Source organism: Anas acuta, chromosome 12 (genome assembly GCF_963932015.1).
Source record: "Anas acuta chromosome 12, bAnaAcu1.1, whole genome shotgun sequence".
Classification (NCBI taxonomy): domain Eukaryota; kingdom Metazoa; phylum Chordata; class Aves; order Anseriformes; family Anatidae; genus Anas; species Anas acuta.
Window position 1 is genome coordinate 15,311,145 of NC_088990.1, and position 9,211 is coordinate 15,320,355.

Sequence of the window (9,211 nt, forward strand, 5' to 3'; positions counted from 1 at the left end):
GAGGAGGAAAATACCAAACAACAGCAGAAGTATAATCATAGCTATATCCTACAGCAAGGTTGCTGAAGATCGTATATAACATATATTTATATTTCTCCCCCCACCCATATCAAAACCATTCTTCCATTATGCTGGACACAGGTCGTAGGCAGCATTTTTCAGTTGCAGCTAAAAGTGGCTCCTTTGTGCTTGCAGCCCTCTGCCACTTGGTTTTATTGTTTGATCTGTGCCGCTTTTCAAAACTAGGATAAAATAATTCATCTTTCAATGTTCATTGCCAAAAGATATATTAATATATCTCCCAGCCAGTACTTATTAATATGCCTCTATCTTTTGGATTTTCACATACAATGCAAGTTTGAAAATGTCTTTGTTAGCTATTACTGGTACCCCATAGAAATCAGGTACAGTAGAAAAGCTCAAATCTGATCATAGACTAAAATTGTAAATTCCTGTCGTTGTTAGAAAAGGCAGCACAGTATATTGTAGCGCTGATATGAAAAAGTACTTTGCCCAACTCACCAGCTGCTACAGGCACATTTTCTATAATCCAGTGCCTGTCAGGCACAGGAGAGGCTTGGTTCTGGCACCTATTATGCAGCAGTATATGTGTCTGATGAAAAAAACTGTACTAAAAGCATGTGGGAAGATGGAGAAGAATAAGGGAAAGAGACGATTCATTTACTGCCTCTGCCTTTTAGAATCTCTCTGCTTGAGAATTTGAATGACCTCCCTGGCTACCATTGATTTTAATGTTAATAATAGGATAATATAAAGAATCAAAAAAAAAAAGGGGGGGGGGGGGGGGGTGGCAAATATCCCAAACTGTGCAGGAGCCCCAGAGAATAACTGGCTGGATTTAGCAGCTGGGGAGCTGCAGTCCCACCATTATTGTCATATCAGAGCAATCACTGGGAATTGCTGCTGCAATTTTACAGATAGTTGGAGAGAATTCAGTCCAGGAAGAATAAAGCAACAATCCCATAAACAGATTGTTAAAACTAATGGCAGAAAACAAACAGTGCAAAAAAGAAGGGCTGTATTTTCTGCACTTGCATCTCAAGTAAATAGAAAGATTTTGAAGGCTGGAATGGACCTTTGTTACTGTCTAATCTGATTTTGGTTTAACAGTAGCCACAAACTTTTGTGCTGTGTCAAGCCCCTGGATTTTGTTTTCCAGTTTGGGAGGTTTATGTGATTTGAAGGACTTCAATCTAAGCCTAAGCAGTACCTCTGGCCACCATACTTGCTGAGTGCGAGTTTTAGAAAGATAGGCTGCTTTTATAATACTTCCTGAAACAGGAAAACAATTGAAATGATTATTATCAAGGAGAATGGCTCCCCGGTTTTGCAGCACATGTCTACTGCAGAACTCATGCTCTTCTGTTTAGGGATCTGGCTTTGGTAAGATCTTCAATTTCCTGCCAGCAAATCCGTTCTTCGTGTGCTGAACACGTGCAGGAGGTAGCATACAGTCAAACTCTCATGGTACCTTCACTGTTTCTTTATTGGCATAAAGGCTTAATGGCATAAAGGTACCCGTTTAGGTGAGAATGAGAAGAAGAATTCAGAGAGAGAACAAATATGCTTTGCCTTAGTGACATGATGTGGGATTAGCAAACAAAAATTGGTGAACGTCTCAGTCCCTTTGCCAGGAAGGCACACTGTGTGTGTTTGCTTTTTTGTAGTGGGGCTCATAAAGTGGCTCCAAGGAATGCCACTTTGGGGATGCTCACAACCATGACCTGGACAGGGAGATTTGTATTCTGAAGCAAAGCAGTAAAGGTGCGACATTCTGTGCCGCTGCTGCTTCCAGCTAGAATGTCTAACATGAGCTGGTGATACCTGTTAGCAGGGGCTCCTATTTCCAGTGCCATATATCTGGCTGTGTTATGGGGATGTTCTTAAATCGTGCAGGGGAAAGGATGAAACATAATGAAAACAGGGAGAGCTTTGCCGCATTAGAGGGAGACAAGGATTTCTCCGCCGTCATTTGTGTTTTTTCCCCGATTAATTCTTTTTTTCAAGAAGTAATATCAAACTCGGTCATGTTAGGATGAGAGCAATTCATCCAAGATAGGAAAGGATGATTATAACAATAAAAGAGAATTATTTAATAGGAGAATAATTTACATCAAGGAGTAGTGGGAGTAAAGTGAATTCTGATGTTTTGAAGGTTGATTGGGTGGGTGGGCATGTTGACAATAACAAGACAATCATATCTTCTTCAGTGACTTACTAACAGGCTTCAAGGTTTTAAAATAAAATGTATGAATTCTGTGCAAAGTATTGTTTTTACAACAGTAGGACAGCTGGTGTAATTTTGTTTGTGACAGACCTGAAAATAACTTGGGTTATATGCTGACCTTTTGGGTCATGCTGTCAAAAAAAAGTTTGTTTTTTTTTTAATTTTCATTTTAGCATTTCTATGATTAAGTGCTGTAGTTCAATTTTACTCTATCTATGTACTTCTAGTAGCTTCTAGAAATCTTCAAAATACTACTCCCGTATTCCAGGAAACATTTCCTTCTTGCAGAGGCTTATGTTGTGGGATAAAACCTTTGGTGCATATGATGATGTGTTTGGGCAACACACAATTGTAGACAAACTCCCTGACAGTGGCTTTTTTTTGTGTGTCGAAGTGTATCTTAAAATGCATTTTAACTTAGAGAAGTTAAGTGTTGTAAGTGTTAATAAATGATGGCTATCTGTAAAATGATGTTTTAGGGGGAAAAGTAGATAAATCAGTGGCATGGCTGTTTTCAGATGCCATTACGATGTATACCCAGATGACAATTGTTCTCTGCCTGGTGTGTAATCTGGAGTAAGTCCTTGAGTGGATTCTTTTGGTTGCTTTTATTCTTTTGGTCGTTTTATACATTTATCAGCATAGCAATGTATATGCTTTATCAACATATACATTGGAAAACCCATTTGTGTACCAAGGGTAGCTCGTACCGAGATGTAAACCAGGAAGCTAGCCTGGCTGAAAAGCTCAGCAAACAAACAGATCCTGCTCTGCTCAAATATGTGCTTTGGTATTTAGCACTTGGGGGTGGTTGACTGCCTATAACATTTGTGGCTTGAAAGGGTGAAAGAGAAATAGGAACAAAAGCACCACCTATTATAGGGAGTGCCTGTCTGGAAAAAAAAAAGCAGCACTAGGTCACTGCAAGATGAGCTGGGAGGGCCAATGCTGGAAGTAGGCATGGGAAACAAGGAATCTTGCATCTGTGGGGCCTTCCTCTGAAACTAACTTCAGATCATACAAGGTGCCATAGTTGCCTTCTAGCCTTAGTCTGTGAAGCGTGGGTGTTGGGTTATCGAATTGATAGCTTATTTTGTTCTGTACTGCCTGCTTGCAGGTTCTTGTCAGTTTGTGGGCACTGGGAGGCTACATGAGACACAGTCAGGGCAGTTGTACCTTTGTTCAGAGGAAAGGAAAGAAAGCTCTTGCAGCATTAAATCCAAACTGATTAAATTTAATTATAGATAGCCTTCTCATCTTACGTTAAATTACTACATATTTTTCTTCTAGACATTGAAAAGAAAAAAGGCAATTAAAAGTGTTGATGAATTTCTTGGCATTTCCCTCCTTTTGCAAATTGCTAGTCTCAAGACCATTTTGAAGAATATATATATTTATGTATTGTTTGTGTGCCATTTTGTTATTCAGGCAATTTCTGTTCCAATTTTAGCAGTGATTAAACATTAAATTTGGGTGGGGGACAGGTGGTGCTGTATTAAAAGGTGCTGCCTTTGCTCTGATGCAGTCCACTGTGTCCTGCTGCAGAGGCTGAGGAGGCAAAAATCCAGTCACTTCAACTACAAAGGAAGGGCAGATATTGAAGGCTGCTCCTTTGCTGTCCTTTCCTGAGCTCAGCAAGTCCAGGGGTTGGTGTGTGGAAGAAGTAGCCAGGTACCCAGGGGCTGGTAAATATATGCAGCATGGTACTTGGGTAGGTTTCCTAGTGTAAGTCTTCCTGAGAGTAATTATATCTCCCTATTTTTGCTTTTAGGGAATGATTAAAACCAAAAATCTGTGTTCCCTAACATCTTACACAATATGCCTCTGTTTTTGTTTTTTTTTTTCTCCTCTGCATGTAGTAAGAGGAAGCAGAAAAAGGGTTTCGAGAATGAGAAAGGATCTTTAATCAGATTCATTCTGTGTCTCATGCTTTCACTGCATCAGACATTTTTTATGCCCCTTTTAACGTATCTGAGTATTACAATCTGCTGTATCTGTCCTCTGTTGATGTGGCCACCTGAAGAACTGTCATCCATAAGTTTTGTTTTTCAGTATTGCTATTATTTCTGTATTGTTATGTGGTTACAATTGTGGGTCTCGATACTACAGATCAAGCCTGTGGGCATATTTTTAAAGGTGTATATTGTGAACATTAGGTTTTGATCCATGTGTATTTCACAAAGGCGTTCAAACCTGGTAACTCCAGTGTGTCTTGTGCCCGGCGAAATCTCAGAGGATGTCTGAGTTCAGGGAACTGTCCAAGTTCCCCTCTTCTGGGTGGGTGACCTCCATGGGAAGCTCTTGCAGTTCTGAGCCGGTGCAGAGAGGTAATGTGATGGTCATATGAGTTTCCATCTTGCTGGCCTGAGTTCCTGCAGTCAGTAGGAAATTTTACAAAATACTCTTTGATGTAATGGGCCCTGTAAGGACAAATAGAGCACTTAGGCTTTCACAAGCTCAAATAAGTATCTGCTGGTACTCACTGAACACCCAAATCTCCATTTGGGAAATACCACTTGATGACAGAGTTGATGAAGGGTCCTCAGCCTTCAAACACATACCAGCTATATATAAAGAAGGCATACTATATATGGTCATTACTCTCTTTGGGAAGACGTCGATTCCTTCTGTTGTTCTCCTTTGCTTATTTTAGTCACCCATTTCATACCTCCTCTTCAACACTTGACCCTTGAAGATAACCAATCTGTGGTGCCAATCCGTATTTCTTCAGAAAACTTGGAATGAGAAAGACTTACTGATGGTGCTAGGAATTCCTGATTGTCTCAATCACTGGTTCACAGCAGTGGGTCTCACCTTTATATTACAAATGCGATTCTTGGCTTTGGGAACTTTAGGACTTGAAACTCATCTGCAGTTCCTATCTGTAACAGTTCTTCGTACTGTCACAGTGTGGGGGATCGAATGCACTTTGTTCACCAGGATTTATTTGAAGTTCCTTCTTGCTTCTTCCTGTGAGCTCTGCTTTAGTTGCAGCAATCTGTGCACTAAATGTGGCTCTGGCTAACTGCCGTATCTCAGACACAGTCATGGAGAATCGGTGCAAGCTGGTGCAAGGATACCAGAAGGATCAGGACTAGTTTTAACACTTTGATTTTTTTCCAAATAATCAACAGAAATATTGATCTGAATCACTGACACTTTATTTGCACAGAAAAGCAACTGAAAGCAAGGTAGATGAGGTAGTAATGACACTTCACACAGAGAGCTCTGAGTTGTTTTGCCTCTTTAAGCGAGAGACTTACGTAAATCAACTCCCTTAAAAAAAAATAAAAAATGTTTGAGTGGGAGAAGACTGTATCATGCAAAGCAGAGATGCTCTTCTCAGGTAACAGCTGACCACAGGCTTCTGGTGGAGGAAAAAGTGATGCAGTACCAGTTTGTGTCAATGGGAATGAGATAGGAGGAGAGAGGCGAGGCTTTACCTCCTTATATGCTTCTGTATGTTGGCAAGACTGGTATTTTAATAATTCCTTACATTCTAGGATCATGTATTAGGAGGGACATTGAAGTATTGGGTAAGGTTCAGGGAGTCACCTGGAAATATTTGGGGTAGGAGAAAATGGTCTTCGAGCAGTTGGAGCATTCTTTCTTGCATTTACCAGTGAGAAAACTAACAGTCTGTAGGGTTGCTGTTTAAGAATCCTCAGAAAGAGAAAAGCCTGGATACTAAAGGGACTATATTTAACCTGGTGGAGAGGCAAAATGGGAACCAGCAGCTGAATGCTGGAGCAGATGAATTCAAACTGGAGAGTAGGCAAAAATGCTCAGCACCGAATGTGGTTAAACATTGGAAGGAATTACTAGGAGGAACAGCTGATGCACCATTTCTTGAAGTCTTCAGAATGAGCTCGGATGCCTTTCTTTAAGAAACGTTTTGATCAAATACTTTTTATGGGGCTTAGTGCAGGGGTTAATGATGTGAAATGCACCAACCTATGATAAGCACGTTTCACAATGTGCAAGAATAGGTCATCCCACTGGTCTTTTTGCCTTAAATTCTATGAATTTATGGATGTCTGATACAGCTTGAGTACCTCTTTGTACTTTGCCCTAATTCTACAAGTCTTTGTACTATTTTTTGTCATTATAATCATAAGAATACCTTGTATATTATTCTCTCAGTTTGTTAGCTACTATTAGTTACTCGTGTGAATCCAGCCATTGTTATTGTAAGAGTTACTTGGGAAATTATTTCACTTTCTCATGTTGGATTTTAATAAGGCGGAAGTGATTGCAACTTTTAACTCCACATGTTTAAAGACAAATATTATGAATCATTCAACTTACTTTATGAGAGGATTGTAAGTTACGGAGGTCAGAAGATGTAAGTTAGCACTGGCACGTTTGACAGGACAGAATATACTGCCTGGTAGCTGTTGAATTCCTCTGTTGTTCTTTAAAGTTTGTTTGTCGGTCGATGTGTAAAGCCAGGCTCTGCTACATATGGACCATCCATCTGATCTGGGGCTTGCTGTGTTGTCACAATCTTCTGATTTGTACTTAATGCTGCTATGTTTCTTTCCTATTGCAGAATATGAAATATTAGATCCTGAGACTGTTTTTTATTTCCAACATTTATGGGAAATGAGAACAGTTTGTGAAAGTCTTTCACAAGACTGTGTAGGTGTGAAGTAGTATTTTGCTTTTGTGATTTCTATATCTGTACAGCTTACACTGGCATACACTCAGCAAGCACACACACAAATGTGATGTGATTTTATAGGCCTGAATAATGCTCCCTTGGGCAGATGCACTCCCGGTACCCAGCAAAACAGGGGGCCTAAAGATGAGATGTTACTCTATATAGCACCAGAGTTACTGGATGCTGATCCTGGTTGGGGCTTGGAAGCCTGTACCAAAGGATGATAATAGCTTTTGTGCTGTGCCACTGGCAATAAATAACTAACTGTTGCTAGAGTATTTTGTAATGAATTGGAAAAAAAAAAATCATTCTTGAATTTGAAAAAGTGTTTATCTCTAGGAATATAAATTCTTTCAACAGTATGCTGTTGTCCTCAAATGTAGAATGCCTATAGCAGAACTTCTTTCCAGAGTTAGCTAAGAGGTATAGTTGATCCTGTGCATTGCATTTTGTTTATCTTATATACTTGATTGCAAAATACTGAAGCTTAAATAAAGTTTTTCATCTGTGATATGTTCCTAGAAATTAAAGCATGAAAGGTGAGTGACAGAAAGGTTAATCTGAAAGATAAATTAATCAGTGTTTGAGTCCATGAACTCCTTGATAAGATTGTAGGAAGTGACTTATACCAAGAATGCTAAGTGTTCGTTGGGAAAGGAGTTGTCACTTCAGCACTATCTTGGTTGGAATCACACGGTAACAATATGATTTGTGCGCCTCTGTATCTGCGGACTGATGCTGTGGTACCTGTGTTGTCAGGCTGACTATTTCCTGCTCTGAAGCTGGGAAAGAGAAATGTAAATACAGCACAAAATTTCTCTTGATGTTACATGGTGACAGCAATCTTTTCTGATAGAATTGCGGGAATAATATTGCAGGTTGAAGTGTTAAGGGCTTTTCATCTCTGAGAGGAGCTGGTGGAGCCTCTGCCTTTAAACTTTATTTTAGAATAATTGATAAAATAAATATATGTCTGAAAAAAATACACTGAGATTCATATAAAAATACCCTCTTTATTGAAGTGATTTGATTAATTTGCAAGCAAAATTTTGTTTGTTTGTTTTTCTGCAGTCTTGTGGTAAATTGACAGTTGCGAAGACTGAAGTCTTCCCATGCCTTACTTTCTTTTGATTTTTCTTCATTTTTGCACACTTCCATTGCTATTTGTTGTGATATTCTTGCAGTGATGTTGGTGAGCTTGGAAATATTTTATAGTTTGTCAGAATCTGTCTGATCCTCTTGTGAAATGTGACAGCTAAAATAAGTCTCCATGACCGGTGAGGTGCTCTGAGCAGGAGCGCGTGGGCTCTGGTGCTGCGCGGACGGACAGAACATGGCTGGGAAAGGGACGCGGCTGTGCTGCCCAGCACCTTGCGTGCTCAGGTCCGTGGGACCGTGAAGATGTCTGCGGTGAGATGTCCTGTCAGTACTGGGAGGATCTACATTATCTGCCCCCTGCGGTCAGAGGTGAGCAGCCCCAAAGTCACCTTGTAAAAACCCGAAGCTTTTCCCATGGGATTCAGTAGCAATTGATGGGAGGGCTGTGCTGGTGCTGCCATGGCTTACTCTGGAAAGCCCTTTGCTTTTTGGGCACTTGATCCATGCTGGGGCTGTCGAAGAGCTGTGGAGGGGAGTGGCAGGGGGATGCTGTCAGAGCTGCCCTGTGCCTCATGTGGGTGTATCGATGGGCTTACAGGGAGAGCAGGGTTGGGAGGCTCCGAAGCGCAGTTGGTGATGTCTGAACATGTAATCTGCTTGCAGATAATCATTTCGGTGCCTTTAGAGTGGGGACAGGAAATTTCCATCTTGCACAAATTAAATGGCAGTTCCCCCGGGCTGTGCAAGAGGAAGAGGTAACTCGAGGAGTTTTACTTTGTTAGTTCTCAGGCAGGTGCTTTGTGGGGATTAGCGCTGGCCCAGCTCCGATGTTGACAACCTTCTCTGTCATCCACCACAGTAATGCAGGAGGAGCAATGGTAAAAGAAGTGGCGATGTTTTTTCTGCTCTTAACCACTAGAAACAGATGTATGATCTTCTGTAGTTTATAAAGATAGTATTAAAGAGTTTGCATGGTTTCTCTCTCTCTTTTTTTTTTTTTTTTTTTTTTTTTTTAAGTCAAATGCTATTTCTGAGCTCCAAGGGCCGACAGCTGTTCTAGTTTTGCTTGGGGACGTTTTCACAATGTGGATTAATCAATGTTATGAACTGGGTCCATGGGGTTTTGGGAATGTAATTGGTTTCAGATGACACTTTGCTAGTCAATCTGTGAAACAGCCGAATGTTGACACAGCTGAGCAATT

At 40.5% G+C, this 9,211-nt stretch overlaps 1 protein-coding gene and 1 long non-coding RNA gene across 4 annotated transcripts in view; one reads left to right on the top strand and one right to left on the bottom strand.

Annotated features, from left to right (window-relative positions):
• Positions 1-9,211, bottom strand: part of LOC137863093 (uncharacterized) — a 508,128-nt gene that overhangs the window by 161,345 nt on the left and 337,572 nt on the right. The gene's annotated exons all lie outside the window — the stretch shown is intronic.
• RORA (RAR related orphan receptor A) overlaps positions 1-9,211 on the top strand; it is a 409,489-nt gene that overhangs the window by 114,603 nt on the left and 285,675 nt on the right. The window lies entirely within an intron of this gene.